The sequence below is a fragment of the Alligator sinensis genome, unplaced genomic scaffold, assembly GCF_000455745.1.
Source record: "Alligator sinensis unplaced genomic scaffold, ASM45574v1 scaffold2_1, whole genome shotgun sequence".
In the NCBI taxonomy this organism is placed as follows: domain Eukaryota; kingdom Metazoa; phylum Chordata; order Crocodylia; family Alligatoridae; genus Alligator; species Alligator sinensis.
This window is the reverse complement of record NW_005842712.1, coordinates 81770-94706: the sequence shown is the minus strand read 5'-3', so window position 1 is coordinate 94706 and position 12937 is coordinate 81770. Positions and strand designations below refer to the sequence as shown.

The following is a 12937-nucleotide window of genomic DNA, read 5'->3' as shown; positions in this document are numbered from 1 at the left end:
CGGGGCCGGGGCGGGGCGGGGCGGGGCCGGGTGTGCAGGTGTGCGCGGCGTCGGCCTCAGCCTGCTCCTGCTGCAGCGCGAGCGCCCGGCACAGCCCCGGCGGAGGCGGAGTGCTCGTCGCGGTGAAATGGAACAGATCTGAGCGCAGAGATCTCGGCGATGGCCCCGAGTTGTTTGCATGGTATACATACGATCTAACTAGCTTTAAGGATTTAATTAACTTTAATTGAAAAGTAACTTTGTTATGCTGTTGCTAAGATGTGGGTGACCATGGCTGTGTAATTTCTGGCACAACTAGGCAGTTCAAATATGCCAGAGACATAAACTTCTAACAGGAAAAGCTTTGCACAAAACCTAAACAATATTACATGTGTACAGCATGTGGAAAGGGATTGTAGGACCCTTGAGGGGTGGGTTTCTACTGTCGTAACCTAACTTATTAATTATGCCTTATTTGTTTTGCTCTCTTCTTTGAAAGAGAGCTGGAGATCCAAGGGAGACTGTCAAATGTAACACATTACTACTTGGTATAATGTTTTACCTAATAAAGTAAAAAACTAGTACTGTATATGGGTGTTTGTGTTTGTAGAAATATAAAATTTTAAGTTTACAACTTGTTTCTTCCTAAGGTGCAAGTGACTCTTCACATGTGGGATGGGAAAATGATAGTTCTGCAAATGACCTAGAAACAAAAAGTCACAGTTGCAGCACATGCTAAAGACAACGTGAGCTGCCTTCTGAGGAAGAGCAGAAGGCAAAGCTTGCAAAGTGCAATGAAACATACTTGGCCTCTTCTGAAAGAAAAAATGCATCTTTTTATATGGGTAAGCCTCTTTATTAGAACCATGCTCAGTCATCTGTTGGATGAAGATTTTAGTTTGCAGTACCTTTTAACTTTACTAGATTCTAAGGCTCTCACTGAGATTTGTCAATTTGGAAATGAGTTACATTGTGATATGGTTATAAAAAGAAGCCTGCCTTCTCCTGGAATTGTTTAGAAAGTCATTAGTAGGGAGGTGCCAATAGTGGCTTTAAAAAAAATAGAAAAGGGAAGGCAGTTTGTGACCACTGACAGTATCCAGGTGCATACGTAGCAGAGAAATAAAATCTTGATGAAAATGGCTTTCAGTGCGGCATCTCTCTGAATCACTATTGAAATGCCACTATTGAAAATGGCTTAGTGGTTGGTGCATCCCCCACTAAATAGTCTTCAGTACTAATTCAGAAGTTGAGGTTTGAATTAATGTCAGGGCGTTATACTTATGTGACCCCACAAGGCTGGATATAGGACAGCATTGTTATCAATTGTTGCGGTTTTCAGAACTGTAGCAACTGCCTCATTTTCTGTTGTGCTGTATCTTCCACGTCCCAGTTCTATGCTGGTGGGAATATGAACTAATTTGCTGTTTGGTTCACAGTAATTAATTTACTGACATTAAAAGGTGAGAGCTAGTAAGCTAAAAGCTGTAGAAACAAAGTGTCTGTGCAAATGCCCAGTTTGGAGAAGTATTGGATATCAGAATCCTATCTCAAAGATTAAAGAAGAGGGAAGATAAAAAAAAGAAACTAGCAGTAACAACTTCAGGCTGTTAGAGGTAGGAGAAATCTGCGTGATTTGGAAAACTTGGAACTCTACTTGTCAAACTGTGTAACGTATTCAGAATTTGTTTTGTGCAAGTGGCTACCAGAATTAGCATCTGGAGGTACTCGAGCGTCTTTGAGATGCTCTGGACTCTGGAAGACTTTCTTCCATGGCATAAGAGTAAGTTATGCTAGGTTTCCAAGCATACTGCAAAGCTTTCCTTTTATTTTTGTGGGGCTGGATATCTGCATTGAAGACAAATCAGGATTTTTTCAAATGGAAATACTGGACTTAACTGTTCTTTAAAAGTGCATTTGAAACACAATGCTAGCTAAAGTTAGGTGGTTTGATCTGGTCATAAAATTGTTTGCTACAGGAGTGGGTCACAGCCTTGATTTTTAACTAGTTGCAGTAAGCACAGTATAAATACTTAAATTCTCACTGTAGCTGAATGTCTTTCAAGAAGACACTTGTACAGAAAATGATTTGGGAGGCTAGATGGTAATTGAGGCTGTTAGGAGAAGCTGAGGTTATAATGTTGATGTTTTGCATTACCAGTGAATCAGGATGTATTCATGCTACAGGTAGAAGCAGTACTTGAGAAAGTTACAAAAACGTTGGCAAATTGAAGGGTAGTTTTTCTATTTGAAGACTTACTGGTTTGTTTGTCTTTTTAAGCATTTCAACTCTCAGGCTTGACAACACTCTTTTCAACTCTCGGTCTTGACAACACTCTTGCAGGTGACTTTGCAGTTGTTTATACAGATGGCTGCTGCTCAAGTAATGGACGTAAAAAGGCATGTGCTGGAATAGGTGTCTACTGGGGGCCAAACCAGTCCTCATTAGTGTTTTGAGATGTGACTTAAATCTCTGTAAACAAATTATTTCCTAATGCTGGTCTTGTGCGTGACTTCTAATACATTCAGGCCTGCTTGCTAAGGGAATGCTCAGTCAGATTATCTCACCAAAGCCAAATAAGTAGCGAGCCAAAAGGAGACAAATCAGATGTATGACTGAAAGATTAAATCTCTTCTGGGGAGAGTAGAAATAACGAAATAAGCTAGGAATTTGAACAAAATTATAACAAGACTCAACCTGGACAAATGCAAGGCCATATCTTAAGGGAAATTGTATTCAGGCTTTTCTGCAAGTGTTTTCACAGGTGAGAAAAAGTGTGTTAAAGCTATTGTTGCTTTCAGTGTAAATTGTGCTTCCCTATTGGTAACAGGACCAAACATGCCCAAATATCAAGTTGCAGCTCTTCCACTTCATAAAAGTAAGGATTTTAAGTAGATGGAAACTAAACTAAAGGTATTTTGTCTCACTTCTGTCAAGAAAGCAATATCTATACATGCATTTCTGTATTGCATGCATTAATCTATTTCATATTGCTTTCAAACAGAAACACTAGTGAAAGGCTGTCTGGATGACAGACTAACCAAAGAGCTGAAATATATGTACATTGTAGACTTTTCTAAAACTGTTATCATTGTGGAAAATAACTAAAGGTTCTGGCACTGCTCAACTTTGTTGACTATTGAAGTCCACAGTGTAGAAATAGAGCTTTGCTTTTACCTCTGAGATCTTCTAGCCCAGGGGTGACCGAGATATTGCCCATGGGCCAGGTCCAGCCTGTGTAGTAGTGCTATCTGACTTGTGGGGTTCCTTCCTGGTCTGGAAATTTGGTGATTTTGGTGATGGGGAATTGATGGCAGAGTTAATAGCCACAGCTCCCAGAGCCACAGGAATTAAGGTTGCTGGCAAATTTCTGAGCCCATTTAGCCCCTCATTAGGCTAAATGGCTCCACACACCATATTGAGCCTGTGAACTGACCCTGTGTCACTTACCCAGCCTGCAGGGCTAGGTGAGTTCGGCATCACTTCTCTAGCATATGGTGAGTTTAGTGCTGATATAGTTCAAGAAAAAAGCTGCCATTGCTGTTAATAGTGTTTGCATAGGAGTTGCCAGAGACAGTTGCTGTAGTTTGGCACTCACATAGACTAGACCACTGTTGAGATTTACAGAACTTAGTTCTATTTCAAGAACAATATTCAGAAGTAGAAGAGAATTCAGAGCAGTGATGGCAAGATTTACATGTAGTGGAAACTTGGGACTCTTTGGAGTTTGTGGGAGACAGTAAGGGATGTGAAAGGCAACGCTCAAAACTGAAGTGAAGCTTTTTGAGCATAGGGCACAGTTTACCTTGGGGAGAAGAATATATCAAGCCAAGTGTTTAGGATTCAAAAAAGCATTAGATACAGGTTTATCAGCATGCTCACTAAAGAAAAATAGGTAGGATATGTTTAGTTTCATGCTTCAGAAGCTGACAACTGACGCCCAGGAAAAAGCCAACCTATTAAATGGGTACTTTGCATTGGTCTTTCATCAGTCCCAGGGGATGCCCATGCCCACTACAGGACAGGGAGGTCCAGGTGAGGGAGATCCCCTGCTCTCCATCAATGATGACCTCGTGAAGGAACACCTTGAGAGGCTGGATACCTTAAAGTCAGCCGGCCCTGACAATCTACACCCCACAGTACTCAAGGAGCTGGCAAGCATCATAACCCAGCCTCTTTCACGGATCTTTGAGAACTTCTGGTGCTCTGGTGAAGTGCCTGAAGACTGGAAGAAGGCCAATGTGGTGCCTATCTTCAAGAAAAGGAGGAAAGTGGATCCGGCAAACTATAGGCCCATCAGCCTGACTTCTATCCTGGGGAAGGTCTTAGAAAAGTTTATTAAAGAGGCCATCCTTAATGGACTGGCTGACGCCAACATCCTGAGGGATAGCCAGCACGGGTTTGTTGCGGGTAGGTCTTGCTTGACCAATCTCATCTCCTTTTATGACCAGGTGACCTATCACCTGGACAAGGGAGAAGAGATTGATGTCAAATATCTTGACATCACAAAAGCCTTCAATCTGGTATCCCATGATCACCTCTTGATGAAACTGGCCAATTGTGGCCTTGGGTCCACCACGATCTGCTGGCTGGGAAATTGGCTCTGTGGTCGGACCCAGAGGGTGGTAATTGACGGAAGTCAATCGTCACGGTGCCGTGTGACCAGTGGGGTCCCCCAAGGCTCTGCCCTTGGACCCATATTGTTCAACATCTTCATTATTGATGTGGACATTGGAGTCAGAAGTGGACTGGCCAAGATCGCCAATGATACCAAACTTTGGGGCAAAACATCTACACTTGAAGACAGGAGGGTGATCCAAGGCTGACCTGGACAGGCTCAGCAAATGGGTAGATGAGAACCTGATGGTTTAACACTGAAAAATGCAAGGTTCTCCACCTTTGGAGGAAAAACCTGCAACATCTTTATAGTCTCAGTAGTGCTATACTGGCTAGCACTATGGAAGAAAGAGACTTGGGGGTCATCATTGACCACAAGATGAACACGAGCCTGCAGTGTGATGCTGTGGCTAGTAAAGCGACCAAAACGCTGCCTTGCATCCATAGATGCTTCTCAAGCAAATCCCAGGACGTCATTCTCCCCTTGTACTCGGCCTTGGTGAGGCTGCAGCTGGAGTACTGCATCCAGTTTTGAGCCCTGCAATTCAAAAAGGATGTGGAGAAGCTTGAGAGAGTCCAGAGAAGAGCCACGCGCATGATCAGAGGTCAGGAAAACAGACCTTATGATGACAGGCTGAGCACTATGGGGCTCTTTAGCCTGGAAAAGCGCAGCTCAGGGGTGATCTGATGGCCACCTATAAGTTTATTAGGGGTGTTCACCAGTATCTGGGGGAATGTTTGTTCACCAGAGCGCCCCAAGGGATGACGAGGTCGAATGGTTATAAACTACTGCAAGATCGTTTCAGGCTGGACATAAGGAAGAATTTCTTTATTGTCTGAGCCCCCAAGGTCTGGAACAGCCTGCCATCAGAGGTGGTTCAAGCACCCACATGGAACACCTTCAAGAGAAAACTGGATGCTTATCTTGCTGGGATCCTATGACCCCAGCTGACTTCCTGCCCTTTGGGCAGGGGGGCTGGACTCGATGATCTTCCGAGGTCCCTTCCAGCCCTAATGTCTATGAAATCTTTACTTGGGAGGACTTAAGTAGTAACTTTCTTTGGTAGTATAATGGCCTATGCCAGTTTCACATTGGGATGGAAGGTGCCATGGGTTTATTGCTATATTTGCAATAAATAATATGCTTGGAGGGTAGAGTTAAAAGGAGAAAGTCTTGCTCAAGTTACTTGCATGCTGGTTAGGGAGATGAACAGACACCCACTGCGCAGTGGAAGCTTCTGATTTGATTGGTACCTATCAGAGCCTCTCTCGAGGAAGGTCAGATGTTAGAGGATTGTTTGGTGGCCTTTTTTTTTGCTCTCAGCAACTTTCCTGTTGCTAAGTTACATTTCATTTGGCAGTTTGCACCTTTTTTTCCTCTTGCCTGATATGGGAATCAGTTGTGCTACAAACCTATAAGCAATGCAATAACACCTGGTTGTTCCATGATTGTTTGCTATCATGTTTCTTTTACAGGCCTCTTAGTATTCTTAGTCTGTTAATGCCAGGGAAAATGGGGGTAGGCCACTGATACTAGTGTGGCAATCTATACATACCTGTTTCAACGCTGAAGACACTGTAGTTGTCCTCCTTCTATGTACTTAATGTTCACATTGTTATTCTGAATTAGGATTGCACTGAAGGATTTTCCTTAGGCAGCCTGCAAAGCAGTTGAGCAAGCAGAGAGTCAAAACATCATGAAACTGGTTATTTATACTGACAGCAAGTTCACTATTATTGGTAAGTTAATAACTTTGACTCTGCTGTTAATGAAATTCATAAGAGCACATCACTTCACTTGGTCAACCTTCAATAACCGGGTCTGGAGGAGGAGGGTAGAGAACAGAAAATGGGTAGCTTATTGCAATTTCCAGTTACTATATGGGGAAGAAACTGAGCATGCACTGTACAGCGGCCAAAATGTATGCACTGTCTGTATCAAACTCTGGATTAGGCATTGTATGTAGTTGGGCAATTGGATGAAATGACTGAAAGAAATAGTTAAAATATCAGTACTGAAGATCTCTAGAGGAAGCTTTTGAGAAGCATAGGATGCAGAGTACAGCAGCACGGTACCACTAATTAGAAAACAAAATGGCATAGGAATGTAGGCCTTGGTGCTGTATCTGCAAAATGACTGTAAGACTTATTTAAAGGAGGCGGGGAGAGGGGTTGACCTGCTGCACAAAGAACCTGGACTATTTCAAGGCTTTTTGCTTTTCTTTAAGAATTTAAAGTCTGGATTTTCCTGGTTTAAGGTAGGTTCTTCACCTTCATCTAATGGGTTAGCATACTGAATTTTTTGGCCTCCTATAAATAATATATGGTGGGTGCAAGCAGACATTAAAAAACAAAACAAAACAAAAAAGTACTGGTGCTTTTCTTTAAACTCGGTGCACCCCCATGCTGAGTCTAGCACATGCCCAGAAAAGGCAGTGCCTTAGTTGGATCTAGTTCATGTAACGTCTGTATAGATTGGGCACTTTAGTGGAGCTTTTTTTTGGCACTTCTATCTAATAGCTGAATCAGCTATTGGATAAAAGAGCCAAATACCCTGCTGAAGTCCCTGATCTATACTTTGACTGAGCTCCGCCACCTCTGTAACATGCTGTTTCTTCTGGTAAAGCGCAATTTTTTTTAAATGTCTGCAAGCAGCCAATGTGATTAGTAAGCTGTCAGTAAGAATAAATTCTCCTTTCTGCCATTCCCTCAGTCTCTTATGACCTCACAGTCACTATATAGCAGGGGCGTGCAAAATATGGCCAGCAGCCAGATTCGCCCCCCAGGCGATTCCATCCAGCCTGCGGGCCCCCTCTAAGCTCTGGCGCTGGGCTGCCCCTCTGCAAGCCAGGCACCCCCCAACCCAGCCTGGCCTGACCTGCCCCAACCTGGAGCCAGGGGGTGCCAGACACAAGAAGTCCCTGCCTGGCAGAGGCTTTTGCCTGGCTGCCCCGTGGCTGTTCCCAGCCTCCCTGCCTCAAGCCTGGGAATGCAGGTACAGCCCCACTGGGCTGGGGATGGGGATTCCTGTTGGGGGAAAGAGGGCAGGAGCATGGGTTCTGCATGCTATGGGGCCAGGCTTGGCTGGCCCAGCACGCTGCAGCAGTGTACGAGCTGCATGTTACAGGCTGGGTGGGGTTGGCCCTGCACACTGCTACCACACGCAGATCCAGGAACTTGCACACTCCAGGGACTCTGTAACCCCCCCCACACACATACATGCACCCATACCCTCCTACACACCCCGCCCCCCACCATACCCCCAAACACACCCACACCCTCCCACACACACCCTACATCAGGGGCGGGCAATTATTTCAGGCGGAGGGCTGCTTACTGAGTTTTGGCAAGCCATCGAGGGGTGCATGACAGCCAGCCAGGGGCAGATAAATATTAATTTTCTAAATTTTTTAGGGGCCCCGCAGGCCAGATAGAATGGCCTGGCGGGCTGCGGGCCACATTTTTCCTGCCCCTACCCTACATACACACCTTTGCTCCCCGCACATGATATACAAGGGTAAGACTGTATCTTGAGCTGTTATGCAGTTGCCTCTAGATACACTATGCAGATGCACACAAATCAGGACAAATATATATATTTAAATAAACTTAAAATAAGTTATTGTCAATGTCTGGGTTTTGGTTTATTTATTTTTTTTGGTACATGGTTTGTTTGTTTTTTCCAGTTTCAAGATGGCAACCTCCATCCCAAAAGGAGTACTTCTGGGGCCAGGGGAGGGACTTCTAGTGGCAAAGGTCAGGTGCTGGGGTGGGACTTCTGGTCTCAAGATGATGACCAGGGGTGGGGATACCTTTGCAGCCCTCTAGCTGAGATAACTGCCTGCTCCTGCTGTGTAGTCATGACGTGAATTTCTAATATAAGCAGCAAGCAGTAAAACTTTTAGATCTCTTATGTACCTTAGTTGTGGGAGGAAATAGCCATGTGATCTGCATTCATTCCTTGTAGATAGCTGAGGGCTTTGTTACCTGGGAACACAGCCTGCTGAGAATTCTTGATCTAAAACTGATATGTTATGTATAGTTTTTGTACGTTCCTTCCCCTTCTTTCCCGAGGTTTTCCTGATGTAAAATGTGAAGCTAGACTGTGGTATTAGATTGGACTGATATATTTAAGTTCTTTCAGGATGCATATACAAATTGGGAAGCATAGTGAGTTGAGAGCAGTGCCAAAACAGGCTTCCTCCTTAATTAGTGAGTTAGTCTGTGCTGTCTGTTTTGTTTGTTTTCTTTCCCACGGTTGGGAGGTTGCTCTACAGTGAGAGTTTGCTGCACAGTGATTTAGATTCATAGATGGTTAGGGGCTGGAAGGGACCTTGCAGATCATCAGGTCCAGCCCCCCTACTCCAGGCAGGAAGACAACTGGGGTTAGGTGACCCCAGTGAGATGACTGTCCAGTCTCCTCTTGAAAACCTCCAGGGTAGGTGACTTCACCACCTCTGGAGGGAGTTTATTCCACACTCTGGACACCCTGACTGTGAAGAAGTTTTTCCTGTTATTGAGCCTGAAGTGGCCTTCCAGGGGTTTGTATCCACTGGTCCTAGTCTTCCCCGGGGGTGCCCTAGTGAACTGTTGTTCACTGAGCTCCTGATCCACTCCTGATACAGCGGTAAGCTGCTATCAAGTCCCCTCTCAACCTTCTCTTCTTTAGGCTAAAGAGGCCCAGGTCCCTCAGCCTTTCTGCATATGGCTTGTCTTGCAAGTCCCTGATCATACAGGTGGCTCTTCTCTGGACCCTCTCAAGTTTTTCCTCGTTTTTACTGAAGTGCAGCACCCAGAACTGGACGCAGTACTCCGACTGCAGTCTCATCAGTACAGCGGGAGTATCACTTTCTTAGTTTTACACGAGATACATCAGTTGATGCATGCCAGCATGTTATTTTCCCTGCTGACCACCGCCTCACACTAACAGCTCATATTCATGCAATGGTCAATCATTACCCCTAGGTCCCTTTCGGCCATGGTGCAAGTCAAGCTGTCACCTCTGAGCTTAGATGTATGTTGAGGGTTGTTTGCTCCCAGATGGAGCACCTTATACTTGGAAGGTTAAATTTCATCTGGTTCTGGTCTGCCCAACTCTTGAGCTTGTCCAGGTGTCACAGAGCACTGAGGTGGCCTGCTCCTAAAGAGGGGAAACTGCTAGGGAAAAAGCCCTAGCAGTGAGTAAAGAGCACAGCTGTTGGTTGCCAGGGCAACTGGAACTAGCAAGCGATCACACCTGCCAGCGGTCAGCTGACTGAAAGGGGCAGGGCCTGGCTCCCTTATAAACCCTAGGGGCTGAGGCCAGAGGCAGTTCCCTGCCAGCAGCCAGAGAGGAAGGAGCTCCCCCTGAGCAGAGCTGCGAGGAGAGGCCTGACCACAGGTACAGCCCAAGCCGGGCAAAGGATGGTGCATCCCTGAGGTGTTTGAGTTAACGTGGTTTTAGCCGGGCGGCTTTAATTTCTGTTATAGCCGAGGGGGCTTGTGTTTGTGTTGCTGTTTAAAGACCGGTGGTTTGGGTGAGGCTATTAGGGGTTGGAGGAGGCCTCATAGGGGACCCACAGTAGTGTGGAGACCCCAGCGCCAGTGAGGGCGCAGCAGTCGGGGTGCACTGACCCCAGCCCCAGAGAGGGGGCATTGATAAAAAGCCCCATTGTGGATGTGGAGAGCCCCAGAGAAGGGGGGCCACGTTATTGGGAAGCCCCAGAGAAGGGGGCAGAGCAAGACGGGGCCACACAGGGCCCAGAGAGGACAAGGGGGGCAAACTATAACAGGGCCCGGACAGAACAATGTCTATTCCATCTGCAAGGCTTGGGGCGTGGTAAAGGGGTGGTTGGAGCCACGCATAGCCCATAAGACTAGGGTGCCTCTGCAGCACCCATTGCAGAACGGGACCCACGAGAGGTCCAGGAAACCACGGGGTCTGAGTGTTCATCAAGACGTGACCAAGAGGGCGTAAAAGGCAGCCTCCCAAATATATTGTCATCAAAGATGTGGCGGGTGAGAATTTGAGGGTGCCCTTGGGCCAACTTGGCACGGGAAGGGGACCTTGAGGAGATCACGGCCCTCCTGCAGGACCCTGTGCCGTGACACCAGGTCTGCCTGTATATGCAACCTATCTTCTGAGGTGACCATACTGCCCCATAACTTGGTGTCATCCGCAAACTTGACCAGCGAGCTTTTCACTCCTCCATCCAAGTCATTGGTAAAAATGTTGAAAAGCACTGGTCCAAGCATGGACCCCTGAGGGACACCACTAGCCACTTTACACCAAGATGACACAGATCCATTCATGAGAACTCTCTGGATCCTATTCTGTAGCCAGTTTCCCACCCACTGAACCATTGAGCAGCTAAGCCCACAATCTTCCAGTTTTCCTACAAGGATATCTTGGGATACTAGATCAAAAGCCTTTAGGAAGTCTAGATATATAACGTCTACCTTGTCTCCCATGTCTAGGTGGTGAGAGACCTGGTTGTGGAAGGAGATGAGATTGGTAAGACAAGACCTACCCATGACAAAGCGATGCTGGCTGTCGTTCAGAATCTTACCTTCCATGAGTGTATCGTACATAGATTCTTTAATGAGCTTTTCCAGGATTTTCCCTGAGATAGAGGTTAGGCTGATTGGCCTATAGTTACCCAAGGCCTCCCTCTTCCCCTTCTTGAAGATAGGCACAATGTTGGCCCTCTTCCAATCCTCAGGTATTTCCCTTCCCTGTGCGTCATGAATTCTGAAAGAACTTTGCCAGGGGTTCTGTGATGGCCTCAGCCAGCTCCATCAGCACTCTTGGATGGAGTCCATCCAGTCCCGCTGATTTATAAATGTATAGCTTTTCTAGTTGGTATTGCATGTGTTCACCATCCACAGTGGGGAGGCTGTTGTTCCTGGCATGTCCCCTATGAGCCTTATCTTGCCTGTGAGACTTTGAGAATCCTTCTGGAGCTGGGAAGGAAGTAAAATTTACCTTTGACCATTTCCGTTCTCCTGAACTGTGAACCACCAGATTGAAGGATGCATGAGCAGGAAATAATCTAAAACTGATGTCTCCTTCTGTAAAGGTGTATCCTGTAGCTTGAAGATATTAGGATGCTACAAATGAGGGAAAGGCAGAAGAAGTGTGCAGGAGCTTGTCACTATTGGTCTGATGTCTCACACTCTGGTCATTCACTCGCGTGGAAGGATCATAAGAACAGGAGTGCCATATATATAAGACCAAATGTTCATCTAGCCCAGTAACCTGTCTCTGATGGTGACAAACCATAGATGCTTCAAAGGGAGAGTGTATGAACGGGATGCATCTCAAGTGATCCATCCTCATTCTACACTCAGCAGTATCGATCATTATTAGCTTAGGAAAGTCAGGAGACCTATCCCAAAAATCATCATACTTTTGGCACCCAAAAGTATAGAACTATCTAATCAAGCACTCTTCCAGAGAAGCTGGAGGGATTGGGTAAAGCAGAAAAGACTCTATCAAAGAGGAGAGGCAGAGATTCTTTTGACTACTTTCCTTTCCGTATCCCCTGCAGTGGGCATCTCTATCTAACATGCTGGCTGAGGAGATGGTAGTGGTTATAGGAGCAAAACCATCTTTCCAGCTTCTACAGGGTTTGAATCCTTTCTGAAGAAGGAAGTAGTTGGCTGGTTCCCTGCTCCAAGCCACCACACTCTACTTCCTGGCAAGCAGAATCTAGACCAGTATTACAGGACTCCTATGGCAGGATTTGAAATGTTCTTTGGCAGTATGATTTTTCCCCTCTCAAAAGCACATATGCCAAACCTGAAGGGGTAACATAGCAGAAAAAATTGTGTTCAACAATAAAAACACTGTCTGTGTGGTAGATATGGCAGCAGTTGTAATGAAAGCAAACATTGTGACTTCATTAATTAGTGCTTTATGTTACTGTTTAGCAGCAAAGTGTTAATGCTTTCACATATGGACCACCTAGGTATATTGCTGTGGCCCTATGCCTTGATAAAATAATCCTTTTGAATGGCTCCTGTGAATTCATTGGAAGTGTAATAAAGAGAGACTTCTAGCAATATCTGAGGGTTGTTGTGTTTGTTCAGCTTCCTGGAATATATTCTGAGTAATTTGTTCACAATGCTCAGCATAAATTTTCTCTATTTTGCTAATTTTGGCTGATCTGGCCAGTGCAATCTCTTTAAATGTAGTAGGTTTTTGACCAAGGGTTGATACCTAGTGTCTGTCTCAGTTGTGTGTTACTTTCTCAGTGACGACTAGGTTTTTGTAACCTTTCCAGTTATGCTGAATGTGTGTTTTCCTACTATATAGCTTCTCTGTGTTAAAAAGAACACACAACCCTGTGTGCCAGCTCT

The 12937-nt window shown here is 45.4% G+C and overlaps 1 pseudogene; it reads left to right on the top strand.

The window, feature by feature from the left end:
• The first annotated feature begins 159 nt into the window (after positions 1-159).
• The window catches only part of LOC106722806, a 29385-nt pseudogene continuing 16607 nt past the window's right edge, over positions 160-12937 (top strand).